Below are 15,907 nucleotides of genomic sequence, written 5' to 3' on the forward strand. Positions count from 1 at the left end.
TTCAGGAACCTGTGGAAGTCAGAAGAGAGCATCAGATTGCTGGGATCTGGAGTTATAAGAGGTTGGGAGCCACCCAAGGTAGGGTCTGGTGGGCGAACTGAGATTCTCTCAAGCATGTTCTCTCTAGCCCTGTGTGTTTGCTTTTCACAATAAATATAATAGATGAAAATATGGTAGATGTTAAAACTGATTTTTTTCCTTTTCCCTGGCCTCCTATGTTAATAAACAAATAAGACAATATTTATACATACATAAACATATACATATGCATACATACATATAGACAAAGTTCATTGTGTCATAAATACATAGCATGCCATGTCCTATTAGTTACCTGGATTTCTTCCCATTGACAGCATTCAATAAGCTGACTCCTGAACCAACATTTTTTAAATGGCCTCTGGTTTGCTTAACTTGAGCCATATTCATGGGCACTTAAGTGGTCTACACCTCTGTTACAACATTAAAAACTACAGAATACATCCTTCTGCTCACATAATTTTCTATGTCCAATTGCATGCATTCTCCAAAAAATAGACTTCCTGGGGTCAAAGGTAAAAAGTATAAATATTCTTTGGAAAGATATTGCCAACCATAAAAGATTATACCAAGTGGCACGTACACTGGGTAAGAGCGTGGGTTTCCCAGCATTCACATGAGTAAACCTGCCATTTTCACTTTCCTTATTTCTTGTCATTAATCGTCAGTGACTTAAGGAAACTTTGGCTTTTAGTTCCTCCTTCTGTTAAAATATAACAAACACAGGATAAAATGAATCGAAAATGCAGCCTGTAACCCTGGACTTCTAGGAAGTCGCTTGGTTTGTGGACTCTCTCTGTTTGCATTTTATTTTTCTAAAAGATGCCCAGCAATAGTGTCTGACATTAAAACATACTTGAAAAATAAAACTACACCTGTATCCATTCTGCCCGCCTCTTCCGACTACAACATACTGCTATGATATGACTGGGGCCTGCTTCTCTATGTCTTTTTACCTAAAAAACAAAAACAAAAACAGCGGTTGCTATGTTAACGCCTGATGAAACTGAGGTGGGGACTGATGGGAGCCAATCTACACACCTGGAACGGACACAGTGCTGTTATTATGGACTTAATTTGGACATAGTTAACATACAGAGATTTAAAACATAGTGTGGGATAGTACCCATTCATTCATTTGGCATGTACTAAGGACCTACCACATGCAAGGCGCTATGCTAGGCCCTGAGAACACAGAAATAAAGGGGCCTTCACTCAGTGGAAAGCACAGGCCCTGTGGTCAGGTAGGAGGGCTTGGCCTTTCCAGAAGATTGTAAATCTTCTCTGAAGCACACCTTCCTCTTCTGTACGACTTAATTAGAAGACTCCAAGGATTTCATAGAGTGAGCTTAGATGGTGTGGCAGCTGTGTGGCTGCCAAGAGGGGTGCCAGGGAATCTGGGCAGCTTTAAGGGGGCAGAGAGAAGACAGGGTACTGCCTCAGGCTGTGAATAGCAAGCAAGGTAAGTCGACAGGTGAGGTGAGTATCAGAACACAGCCTCAGGCAATAGAGTAGATCTGAGGCTGCCTTGGTAGAAGGCAGAAAGGCTACTCTTGCAGGCTGTACACAAATCCCCCTAACATTTTGATTATCTTTCTGTTGTTTATCAGTTTGCTTTGTTTGTTTGTTGCAGATTCAAAGGTAGTTATGAAGCCTGAGGACCATGAAGTCCGCTATGAGATTGTGTCTCCTAGAAATGACAGGGAAGGGAATACTCATGATACTGGCACAATATTGCTGCCTAAAGAAGACCACAACAATGACAGCACCGATAGACATGACATTGTGGACCAAGAAAACCTCATGGGGCTCTACCCTTAGACAGAGAACTACAGGCAACTGACAGTTGAGAGAAGAAGGACTAGTTTTCCCCCTGGAAGGAACTCCAGCCCTGGCTATACAGTACAAACTGGTCAGCCTGGAATCATATACATACAAGAAACACTAAACCAACTCAGCAGGTTGTATGTTTATGTGTGTGTGTGTGTGTGTGTGTGTAAAACAATAATAGTAATAATAATAAAGAGGTCATGAATTTGGGATGGAGTGGAATGGTGGTTTGAGTGGTTGGAGGGAGGAAATGGAGGAAATAATATAATTATATTTTAATTAAAATTAAAAATGGGGCTGGAGAGGTGGCTCGGTGGTTAAGAGCATTGTCTGCTCTTCCAGAGGACCCACGTTCGATTCCCATTACCCACATGGCAGCTCACAACTGTCTGGAACTCCAGTTCCAGGGGCTCTGTCACCCTCACACAAATACACATGCAGGCAAAACACCAATGTGCATAAACATAGAGAGATGTTTAAAAAATGTCTATCTTCCCAAAGTTATAAAATGAAAAAGTAGGTGGCACTCAGAGGAAGGATAGCAGGTTCCAAGAAGAGACTTGATACCCTATAAGCATATACAGGGGGAGGAAATCCCCCTCAGTCACAGTCATAGGGAAGGGGAATAAGGGGAAAATGGGAGGGAGGGAAGAATGGGAGGATACAAGGGAGGGGATAACCATTGAGATGTAACAAGAATAAATTAATAAAAAAATTTTTTTAAATGAAAAAGTAGTTATGATATAGTAGTCCTTAATTGTACATATTTCTGAATGTGTGTACACATATGGTGCCTACTGGGCATGTCTTTTCTCTGCAACACAAGAACCCAGTCCGCTCCTGGGTAGCTTCTAGAACACGAGTGCCCGATGCAATGCCTTCACCTTCCAGCCTTGCTGTAAAAACATATACAGGTAAAGAAGTTGTGCCTTTTGGGTGAAGTCTCCAGCAGTGGGTGGAGCCTCTCCTTAGTCTTCCCACTCGCAGGTGTCCTCCTCTAGGACAGGACCATCACGAGTACACTGTGCCCCAGGTCCCAAGACAAGGCCCAGCATGTGGCTGGCACCTGGGCAAGGCCTGTAGAAGGAAGCCCTCTCTCACTGCCTGGCTCACAACACTGGGCTAAGCATCAGCCTGTGAATCCAAGTTCTTCCTCAAATTCTCCAGCCGAAGTACACAGAAATGACAGGATCCTGCTCATCTGCTGAGACTAAAGCAAAGTGATGGAGAGAGAGAGCAGAGGGCTACAGCCAACTGTATAATTTCCTTAGTTTTCTCTTTCCCCAATGATTGCTAGCAACTTAGAGTGCTGAGCACCTTGTGACTAATAATGCCATCTCAGAAACGTTTTTCAAGTGGCATGTTATAGACAAGCTGAGTGTGTCCTTGAAGAGGATTTATGGTCCAGAGTGAACACATCTGGGGACATTCTTGGGTTGTGGCACCTGACAGCTGTAGGGAGCATTTTGTGACCTGGGAAAGCTCAGGGTTTATCTGTTTGTCTCTTCAGTACATTTTGTGCATCCTTGACTCTGGAGGACCCTCAAGAAATGCTGAGCTTCACAAACAATAGGAAAGCCTCCTTACTTACGTTATCAGACCATGATCTGAGCTTCTTTTTCTAGTTGATTCAAAAAACCACATGTTTCTCCTCCCACACCCTGTAGCTGAGCAAGATCTAACCTCCTGGTCCCCATTTTCAGCCTAGATTTTCTGTAGAACAGGAGTCAACAGGGCTTGACACAGTGCCTCGAGGTATTTCCAATTTGCTAGAGCCTCCTGCTTTGCCTTACAGGCTACCTGTTTATTTGGCATGAGTGAAGCTCGCGGTATATGAAAGCCAGTGTAGCCACTTCCTGGGCAGGCACTAACCTCAACCTACGTAATTTGGTCACATTTCAATTCCTCCTTCTCTCCACATCCTCTCCCTAGGTCTTTGCTCTCCTGGACCTTCAGATGACCCCCTCAGATGGCAAGTTGTATAAGTCTTCCCTTATGGGTGGCACGTCCTTGCCATTTGTTTTCCTGCCCACCTTATGTTCTCTGAATTCTGTAAAAGATGAACTTATTCTATGTATTTGGGTGTTTTCCCTGGATATATGTGTTTGCATTGCCTGAGGAGTCCAGAATACAGTGTCACATGCCATGGAGCTAGAGTTACAGACAGCTGTGAGCTACCATGTGGGTGCTGGAAATTGAGCCAGGTCCTCTGGAAGAGTGAATGCTTTTAACCATTGAGCCATCTCTCCAACCCTCATCCCTGAATTTCTGGCAGTTTCCACACTTCCGCCAGACTGTGGCTGGACACCAAAGCAGTGTCTGTTTCAGCTATGTTCTCAGGGACTAGAAAGTCACAGGGATCCATTAACAAATATCACGCTTCATTGCAATGTTTTTTTCTTCTATTTCCTTATTTATCCACCTATTCATCAAACATTTATCAAGTACTTATTCTACCTTCTGAGCTGTTTTAAATACCGGGTATTCCAAAACAAAAAATATTTAGTCCTGTAGTCTAATGAAGGCAGACATGCAATAGACACACTCAATAAGCAATCCATAACACAGGCAAAGCAGTGATGAGAGCCAGAAGACTGACTGAACAGGTGATGGAATATGGAATTGGGAGATTGCTATGGGCCGAGAGAACTAAGGAGGGTCTTGCGGGGAAGGTTATGACCTGAAGAAGATGAAGTTGCCACATAGCACAGACATACAGAGCAGGCGGAAGGTCTTACTTAAGGCAGAAGTAAGCCAGATGTGCTCAAGGAACAGCAAAGGGCACCTGCAGGACCCTGGTGGAAAGAATGGGAGTTAAGAATGAGGATGCTGCCGCCTGTGTGTTGGCATGGGGGGCGGGGGGGGGGGGGGGGCAAGCAGACACATATATAAAGGAGTGACATCTACCGGTTTAGATTTTATTAGAATCCTTGCAGGAAAGCAACACAAATAGGGCCTGAAGCAGAAATGTTTAAGAGTCTGTGGTGTCTGGATCCAGACAAGAGATGATGGTGTCTTGCACTGGATTTGCTTTGGCAGATCCGATTAATTCTGGGTGTGCCTACAAGGTCTGGCTGCTGGACTAGACCGTAGTGTCAAAGACAACCATGGTTCAGGCTTGAGCAGCACAGAAGATGGAGATGATGTGAGCAGCTGGGAGGATAAAGATGTCGCTTGCTGAACTGAGAAAGGCTGAGGAAGGAAGAGTCGTTTGGTGCTCAGGTTTGCGAAGCCCTATACTTCCACAAGTAAAAATGTTGAGAGCGCAAACGCCATGCCGGGCTTTACAAATATCAACTTATTCCGTTCTATAACAAATTCAAAACACAGGCAGTACCTGTGACCGGGCTGAGAGAACAACTATAATGAGAGAAAGACTGACTTAATAGTAACTGGTAGAGCACAGGACTGGTATTTAAACCTATAGGACGAACACAGGTTGCCTTCCCCTCCTCAGTATGCCAGCTGATGGCTGAGCACACACCCCACTGTAGCAGTTAAAATCCTAGCGTTGCCTTTGACTCCGCTTCTGAGCCTATTGCAGGGTCAATGACGAGAGTGTGCTCTAAATCTGAGCAACTCCTACAGCCTGACCTTGTAAGTGGAACCCCAAGTGGGCTGTGGATTGGGTCAGAGAAGAGTCCCTGGTAGAAAATCAGTTTATGGACACTAGAAAAGGGTGCATTGACACTGAATGTCATAAACAGCAGGCTGGCTGATTTAGTCAAATATAGCCCCCTCATTGCACATGCGCAAAGTTTATACCATCAGCCCTTCTGTACATCACTGCCAATTCACCCAGAACACCAGCCAATGTGTGGCCCTTTTTTTCTCAACAGATTCTTTTACAAGTTGTTTACTTCAGCTAGGCAGTGTTGGGGTCACTCCTTCTTTAATCCCAGCACTTGGGAGGCAGAGGCAGGAGGCGCTCTATGAGTTCGAGGCCAGCCTGGTCTCCAAAGAGAGTCTAAGACAGCCAAAACTACACAGAGAAACCCTGTCTCGAAAAACAAAAAACAACAACAACAATTTTTTTTAAGTTGTTTACTTCATTTGTGAGGATATTTGTGCTTTCCATTCTTACATTCCAAAGGCTGGAGGTCAAACATCTTAGCCAGAGAATTCTGGAATAGCTGAAGGACACTGAATAATGCTCGTTTAGCCCAGGATCGTTCAACGCAAATTAAAAAGAAAAGCAAACAAGAAGCAAAAGCCAAGAAAAAGCCCCAAGTGGAACCCATTTGAAGACTCTGACCCTAAATAGCACTCACTGGCTTTTAAACTTTTATTCACTTCAACAGTGAACTTCCTTCTTATGGCAGGCTTTATAGTCACAGCAAAACTGAGTGGGGAAAAAGGATTCTTACATGGTCCCTCATCGCTCCACTCGTGCCCCCCCACCCGCGCACCCCCACCCACGCACCCCCACCCGCACACCCCCACCCATGCCCACGTTCACTCCTGCCATGTACCCACCCTGCTAGGTTGATTAATATTCATTATCAATTTAACTGAAATGAGAATTACCTAAGAGACATGGCTCTGGTTGTATCGGTGAAAGAGTTGCCAGAAAGATTTAGTGGAGGAGGAAAGACACGCCCTGAGTGTAGGTGGCACTGTCCATGGTCTGCATGGCGTCTGGAATTGGATAAAAAGGGAACAGGAACAGGAATGGCCGCCTTCTTCCCTCCTTGATTGACCAGATCTTCTCAAACCCTGAGCCAAAGCAAACCTCCCTCGCTCTAGCTGCTTTTGTCAGGCATTTCATCAAAGAGAAGTCACTAAACCTCGAGCGACCCCCTATGTTGATGGGAGGTCATGAATAATTATAATCATGCCAACCTGTTGTTTATACTCAGGTGCAGTCCTGTCACCCTGCATACTATGGGTGTATGTATGCACAGAGCTGTAGAAATGGGTACCTACTATTTTACACTCCCTCTAACCACGCTGCTCCCCCTAGCATCAGGTAACCATTGCTTTTCTGGATACTTTTCTTTTTTCTGATACATTGTAGTTGGAATTGTACAAACGGTTGCCTTATTTGATCTCCTCCATGTGTCTGAATGTTTTGCCTTAACATGCATGTCTATGTACCACTCGCATGCCTAATACTTTGCTGAGGCCAGAAGAGGGATCAGATTCCATAGTAACTGGAGTTAGGGTGAATTGGAAGCCACCGCCATGTGGGTGCTAGGACTCCATCCCATCCTCAGGAAAAGCAGTCAGTACTCACTGCTGAGCCATCTCTCCAGCCCCAATAGTTTGCCTTTTTAGATAGGCTGCTTTCACACAGCAATGTATACTTTGGCCTTCTATGACTGAAAATGCAGTCTTTCTTGACTCTGAGTAGTATTCCATTGTTTGGACATACCACAGCTTTTGTTTTGTTTTATTTAATTTTTATAAGACAGCCCTGGCTGTCCTGGAACTCACTTTGTAGAGCAAGCTGACCTTAGACTCACAGGGATCTGCCTTCCTCTGCCTCCAGAGTGCTGGGATTAAAGGCATGTACCACCACACCCAGCTGCACACCCCAGCTTACTTTTTCATTCATCTACTGAAGGACATGTTGGGGGGTTTTTTCCCAGGACTAAAATTTTACCAACCTAATAAATTATAAAAGCCTGCTTATTTTATTAAGTAATTAGTAGTCTAAATAAAATGCAAACATACAGTAGATAGATAGATGATAGATAGATAGATAGATAGATAGATAGACTGACAGACAGATAAATGACAGACATATAGATAGATTTATAAAAGCTTTAAGGCACAGTAACTGGGAAGGTATCTCTAAGCTATTTTGTTATTTCCTAGCTACACATCGCAAGTTACTTGCCATAATAGCTCCTGCCTGGGCTGCTTCTGTTCCATCAGGCCAGCCTTCATGGCCACGTGCTCATGGTCCTTGCTGCCCCATGATGACTTTCCTCTCTCTGGCTTCCTCTCCTCCTTCCTGCTACATCTTCTGCTTTAGCAATTTTACTAACCAATCAACTTAAAATTACGTAGAGCGAGGTTTATACAACAAAGACAGGTGTACATCAGGATGTGTCCATCTGGGCAGCAACCAGGTCTTGTGGGCCATCAAAGATGCATCTTCCTACATAAGAACAGACTCTGTAGATAATTTTTCCAGGTTGTAATAACATTGTTGGATTCATACATAACTGAAAAAAATGAAGAAAAATTATATAGCTTCCATCACTCAGAAATAAATAAAAGTAATGTTAGTATTTTGGTGTAATACATATAATTACTCAAATTTGAGGTTCTAGGACTCTAAGATATCCTTATAAATGACTTACTTTCTCTCTTAGTGTCCTTCATAAGTAGAATTTTTCATTGTAAATGGTCCATGGTTGTTATCTATTTAATCACCATTTGTTTTCACATATTGTCAATCTTTTGCTGCACTGTAGTTACATCTGAAATATAACTTGCAGCAACTGACCCCTTATACTTTTCTTACAATAATTTTCTGGAATTTTAATCAGAAATTATTTTGTTGTTAGAAGAAAAGGGTTAAAGCTTAAAAGGAACTAGAAATTTTTAAATGTTCAAAACATTTACTTACCAGAAATTATACACAAAAAAAGGACATAGTTTGACTGTTTAATACACGTTATTTACAAGAGCATAAAGGATATAAGGCCTGGAGGTACGGCTCAGTGTCACAGCACTTGCCTGCCAAGTCTGAGTTTGATCCCCAGCACTGAACAAAGAAATGATCAAAAATCTAAGCATCAAGGCCGACAATGGTGGCACACGCCTTTAATCCCAGCACTCAAGAGGCAATGGCAGGAGGATTTCTGTGAGTTTGAGGCCAGTCTGGTCTACAGAGCTAGTTTCAGGATAGCCAGGACTACATAAAGAAACCATGTCTCCAAAATCCAAAGAAGAATTAAAAAAAAAAAAAGAGGAGGAGGAAGAAGAAGAAGCCTAAGTCGGGGATCAAGGATGTAGCACAATTGATAGAGTGTCCCCCATCATGCATAAAGCCCTGGGTTTGACTCCCAGTATCACTTAAAACTAAATATGGTGGTGCACATCTGTAATTTCAACACGCAGGAGATGTAGATAGGAAGATCTGGAGTTCAAGGTTATCCTCAACCACACAGTAAGTTTGAGGCTAGCTTAGACTACTTAAGAACTTGTCTGGAAACACGGAAGAAGAACACAGAAATGTTATTTCTTTACTTTCAAATATTCATTTACTACATATGCTTTGCCATACAGCAACGTAATACATTTCTTTTCCAAAATAATTGGAAAGCAACACCCTCGATCCCTGCTGCCTTGTTCACAGTTGTCAAGAAGCACAAATGAGGTGGAGGTCGGTGAACGAATGAGTAGAGAAACTGAAGTACATGTATACAGTGGAAACTTATTCAGCCACAAAAAAGGAAACCCTGCTGTTTTTACCAACATGAGGGAACACAGAGGACACTATGTAAGTAAGATAAGCTGGGTAGACACTTTATGTTCTCGCTTACATGGATCATCTAAAAATCACTGAAGTCAGAGAGGCAGAGAATGGGACAGGGGCTATCGGGAGCTAAGGGGGATGGGGAAGTTGGGAAATATTGGCCAAAGGGAGCCAACTTTGACTTATGATATAAATGAACACGGGTGCCGATAGATTCACTAATGATTTGATTGTGATCATCACTTCACAGTGAGTGCTGAATCAGCAGTTTGCACCCCTTGAGTCTACCCAATCTTTGTCTGGTAAGTATTTTATAATAGAATAAACTTTTAAAAATAGATAGGCAGTGGTGGGGCTGCAGCTTAGTGATTTTTTTTTTTTTTTGCTTACCTAGTATATGCCAGGCCTTGGGTCTAGTGCCCACAAGCACAAGAAAATGGAAAGATACACATTACAAGAAACAGAGTAAGAACCACCATAAATAAAGGACCTCAAGACAATTCATGCTTTTTTTTTTAATTGTGTGTTTATGAAGAGAGAAATAGAAGGAAGCTTATATACATATATGCACATATATAAAAGCATAGATTAAGTTCTTAGCTTGATTTATAGCTTAATGTTAGAGCGCTAGCTTAGCACGTAGGGGCACTGGTTCAAATTTCCAGCACCACACATGTGTGAATTCACCCCAACACATGCACATACACATTATTAGAACTTCCTGAAGGATGAGCTTTTTTTTCTTCTTTTGAAGATAGAGGGATCTTGTTCATCCAAAGTCATGATGTGAAAAACAGTCGGAGGTGCTCTAAGAATAATTACAAGCCTGGAAGGCAGAGGAGAAGGGAGGTGTGGGGCATTAGTAAGTTAGTAAAGTACTATGGGCTGAGACCAAGATAGCTTTCATACTCTTGGATGTATGTTAAGGCCTTCCTTCGGGTACCATCATGAGACCGTAAGCATCCTCTTCTATCTTCACAACCCAACCAACCCAGAAGAAACACATGTTTCTAAGGGATCACCCTCACTTCCTGAAGCCTCTACACATCCTGCAACTCTTATCTGTGCTGATGCAGGCTCAAGACCACTAGCTAAGGCCACTGCTTCCTCCAGATACCCTTTTTTGAAAGCTGTTCTTAACTCTTGTGCAATGGACATTTATCAGCTGCCCTCATACTTGCCGTTGGAAATTGCACAAACATGTCCCTGTACCTGGCCTTTTTATTGCAGAGATCCCATGAGCTCAAGAGCTTGAATTAAGGGCTGGAGAGATGGCTCAGAGGTTAATAGCACTGGCTGCTCTTCTGAAGGTCCCGAGTTCAATTCCCAGCACCCACATGGTGGCTTACAACCACCTGTAATGAGATCGGTGCCTTCTTGTGGTAGGTAGGCACGCGTGGGCAGAATACTGTATAAATAATAAATAAATCTTTTTTTTTTTAAAAAAGAGCTTGAATTAAATCACCACAAGCCTAGAGCAGTGGAACTGGTTGGCGTCTGACCTTGAGCCCAGAGGAGAACATTGAAGACGGTGATGTAAAGGTGTAAACCCTTCACACTGTGGGCTCTTTGGATGGACTATAAATTAAATGAACACAATCAGATTAACAAGGGGAAAACTACATTTAGTTATACAGGAGATCTGGAAGTCTCAGAAAAACATGTAACTTGAAGAAAGAGCAAATGATTAACATGTTTGCAGCATTCTGGCAGTGGTGGCGCACTCCTTTAGTCCCAGCACTTGGGCGGCAGAGGCAGGCCAATTTCTGTGAGTTGGAGGCCGGCTTGCTCTACAGAGCTAGTTCCAGGACAGCCAAGGCTACAAGGAGATACCCTGTCTCAAAACACCAGAAAACCAAAAGCAAAAAGAAAAGAAAAGCTTATGCAACATATCCTCCTTACAGAACAGGGTGGGGCTTGAAGCTTCCAGGGAAGTGTGTAGTTACCCAAGATGTGGAAGGGGTGGGGAGGAAGTGTGCCTGCCTTACAAACAAATCTCCCAGAAAAAAAAAAGTTAATCTGTGTACTGTCCTCCACTTGACACAGAAAGTTTAGCCTTGTACATTTCCTTTAGAGATAGGTGTGTGTTTACAAAAGGAAAGCTTGTCAGAGCTAATGAGGCATCTGCAATTTCTCACAATGACCAGTGCCAACTGTTCCAAGTATATTTTATGTTTTATGGAGACATTTTGGTCTCCAATGTGGAAAAGCAATGTACAAAGGTTTATGTTAAATTCCTTCCTCTTTACATAGGAACAGATAAAGATCAATGGTGTGTGCTTATACCTACTTATATTTTCATGAAGAAACTGCTGATAGACCCGTGTGAATCTTTAAACCAGTGGTAACCAGAGACCAGCTACAGATCAGAAGAGGTAATGAAAGTGAGGCTCCAGTCTGACTGTGGCCCTACTCATGTTGAAACTGACTTGCCACTGAAAAGATATGAAATGAGACGTTTAGGGTGTGGTGATATCATGGGAGTTCTTCCACAGAGAATGAGTCAGTAGACGCAGTTACCGTGGGAGTGTGTCCAGTGGCTCCTGATGAAGGAGGGAGAGGTCTTGACTCCTCTCGCTGTCTGTGTGTACTGGTTTGTCTCCTCTGCTATGCCATGACACAGCGCAGATGCTCATCAGATGCTGGCACTGCGCTTTCAACTTTCCCAGCCACCAGAAGCATGAGCCAGATAAAGTATTAGTCTTTTGGTATGCTATGTTTTTATATTTTTTTATGTATGTAACAGAGTCTCAATCTGTAATGCAGGCTATTTTGGATTTTGCTGTGTAGCCAAAGGAGGCTCATAACTTACAACAATCCTCCTGCCTTAGCCTTTTGAGTGACAAGATTACAAGCATAGTATTCTTCTATAGCCACAGAAAGGGGACTAAGATGAAATGTGTTTTTTATAACACTTTTCATCTTTTAAATGTGTGTACATACTAGCTTTTCAAAAATAACATTATTTTTGGCTATTCCACTCCTTGGAATATACTTGAAAGATGTTCCACCACACAACAAGGACATTTGCTCAACTATGCTCATAGCAGCCTTATTCGTAATAGCCAGAATCTGGAAACAAGGTAGATGTCCCTCAGTTGAAGAATGGATAAAGAAACTGTGGTATATTTACACAATGGAATACTACTCAGCTATTATAAACAAGGAAACCTTGAAATTTGCAGGCAAAGGGATGGAACTAGAAATGATCATCCTGAGTGAGGTAACCCAAACCCAGAAAGATACACATGGCATATACTCACTTATAATTGGATACTAGCCCAACATGGATGTCCTCTGAGAGTCTTCACTCACTGGGGAATTGGGACAGATGCTGGGGCTCCAGGTGAGGGTGATATGGGAGAATGGGGAAACAGAAGGATCCAGAGGGTCCTGGAACCCTACAAGAAGACCATCAAGGCTGGTGGAACTGGACCCAGGGGGCCCTGCACAAACTACTGTACCAACCAAGGACAATGCATGCAGTAAACCTAGACCCCCTGTTCAGATCTAGCCAATGGACAGCACATTCTCCACAGTTGTGTGAAGAGCGGGGACTGACTCTGACATGAACTCCAGTGCCCCAGATTTGACCACTTCCCTTTGGTGGGGACACATGGTGCCACTCAGAGGAAGGGGAAGCAGGCTACCAGGAAGAGACCTAATAGACTATGATCATATGGTGGGAAGGAGGTCCCCTTCTGTCACAGGCCTAGGGGAGGAGAATAGGGTGAAAGAGAGAGGGAGGTGGGAATAGGAAGATACAAGTGAGGGGATAACAATCAGGATGGAATCTGAATAAATTATTTAAATAAATTAAAAACAAGAGACAAAAATAACATTAAAAATGACCCGATGTAGTCTAAACAAATCTATTTGTTTATATTATACAATAACAATGGGCCATTGATAAATAGCTTGTGTTTCCTGTCACCAGGCAAATTTATAAAGTCACCCACAGTTGAGAGATCTTCTGAGGAGCAGTTTCCCCTCACGTTAACAACACCCAGAAAGTCCCTTCTTCCTCATGTTTCCTCAGTCACCTCCAGAGGCCCTGAGAACACAGTGGAAGACAGAAGGTACAGACACCTCTTACACTGGCCTGTGTGACTTCCCCAAACAGGGACACTGGCTGTGGAATGAGTGTTCAAACACCTGAGCCTGTGGGGGACATCGCTCATCTAAACCACCATAATTATCAGCCTGTGTAATTGGAAGTGACACACAACAAAAGTGCAAATATGTTTAATAAGTTTTAATTCCAAGAGGATTTTCTGCTAATACAAGTCTTATTAGGCACGTTAAGTGTACTTTATGACACTGGAACAAATCTGGTGGGTCTGGATGCAAATTTTTGTGATTCTAGAATTGATGGCTCGAGACAAGTTTTCTTAAAAAAAAAAACATACAAGGGATGGGATAACCATTGAGATGTAACAAGAATAAATTAATAAAGGAGAAAAATGAAAACAACAACAACAACAACAAAAAACAACACTTGACTTCATACAAATCACTTCCTGTGTCTGAATGTGATTTCAAGTGAACAATTAGCAACTGCATTTTGCTATTTGCTCAGGCTCTATCATTTTCATGGGTTTGTGCAGTAGAAAACACAAACTTCTGTGCTCTGTGAAGACCCCTTTACGCACTGTCTATACTTTAAATTATGAAGACTAGTGTATTTTAGAATGCACCTTCTTTGTTAATAGTTGGTTTGAGGAAAACTTCCTGTGAAGAATCTGTTTCCTCACCTGTGCTCTGGAGTCAGATGTCCCCACGGACAAGCAGATGCCCTGGTGGCAGGTCCCCTGGCCTTCTCTCTCAACCTCTTCCTGTTTCAGAAACAGTAGCTGCCCGCTGTGGACTCCACTGCCTACAGAACAGCAGCAGGAATAGGTTCAGGTGCCTTGGTGAAGGCTCCAGGGGCTGCACCAGCTTCCTGCTCCGAGTGATTCACGGCTCCCACTCCCCCTCTCTCCCCCTGTGGACTATCACGGGATCTGTTTCTGAAGAAATACAGCTGATCACAACTTCATCTTACCGACTAAAGGGGATTTCCTGATGATCCGCATGGGGGAAGGGCATGCCCCAAGCCCAGAGACACTGTGCTCCAGCTTGTCTCGGCCATGGCAGTCAAAGCTGAGGGTGTTGACAGGAAGCATAACAACTGGCCATGTGCTGGTTGGGAGGGACATAGTGGCAGCAGAGAGCCCTTGTGCCTCCGTTGGATTCCCGCTTACTTTTCTCAGTAAACAGGACAGGGCCTACTAAGCTTCTGCTTCCTTAGGCTGCAGGTCAGCAAACACTTTGTGGACAGGAACTTTTCAGCTTTGACGGCTTCCCGTACTTTGTACATCTAGTCAACACTGCCATGTTTGCAGAAAGCATTAGATGACACACAGGAAGGAGTGTGGCTGCATCAGACTAAGTTCATGGACTCCCGAATTTCAGCATCTTGGTTTGGTTTTGTTTTGTTGTTTTGGGTTTTTTGTTTGTTTGTTTGGTTTGGTTTGGTTTGGTTTTTTTCCAAGACAGCCTTCACTGTCCTGGTCTCGATTTGTAGACCAGGTTGGCCTCGAACCCACAGAGATCTGCCTGCTTCTGCTTCCCAGTGCTAGGATTAAAGGTGTGCACCACCATGCCCAGCTGAGATTTTTTTTTTTTTTTGGTTTTTTTTTTTAAGAAACTTTTTTGTTTATTATGTACACAGTATTCTGCCTGCATGTACACCTGCAGGCCAGAAGAGAGTATCAGATCACATTATAGATGGTTGTGATCCACCATGTGGTTCCTGGGAATTGATCTCAGGACCTCTGGAAGAGTAATCAGTGCCCTTAACCTCTGAGCCATCTTTCCAGCCTCTGGGGTTTTTTTTTTAAAAGACCATAAAATGGTGTCCTTATTTATAAATTTTTTTTCAATCATTTCAAAACAAAACCCACTCATAGGTTGACAAGATGACCAGATGACAGGCTTGCAACCATGCCTGGAAACCTTAGTTTAATTTATAGAATCCACAAGGTACAAAAAGAAACTAGATTCCTGAACATTATCCTTAGACATCCACAAGCATATTGCACGCGTGCGTGCATGTGCATGCGCGCACACACACATAAATAAATGTAAATTTTAAAATTAATGAAAGAAAATTGACCTCATTCATAGCCTCCAGGCATACAAAAGCAAGTAATAAGTAGATTCTGCCCAATGCAGCCTGTCTTAGTTACGTTTTTGTTACCATAACGAAACATCACGACCAAGGCAGCTAATAAAAGAAAACATTTAATTTGGGGCTCTCAGTTCCAGGCTGTTAGAGTCCATTGCCATCATGGTAGGGAGCACGGCGGGAGGGAGACAGGCATGGGGTTGGAACAGTAGCTCAGAGTTTATGCTTTTGAAACTCCAAAGGTACCCTTAGTAATGGAACTCCTTCTACAAGGCCACTCCTCCTAAGTCTTTCCAAACAGTTCTACTAATTGCAGACCAAGCATTCAAATATAGGAGCCTATGGGGACCATTCTCCTCCAAACCACCTCGGGGCTTGTGGAGGCAAAGACAAGGAGTGGATCCCCGTCACCAGGCTGAGCCCACCTGGTTAAGGAC

Source organism: Acomys minous (genome assembly GCF_964271855.1).
Source record: "Acomys minous genome assembly, chromosome: 10".
Lineage (NCBI taxonomy): Eukaryota > Metazoa > Chordata > Mammalia > Rodentia > Muridae > Acomys > Acomys minous.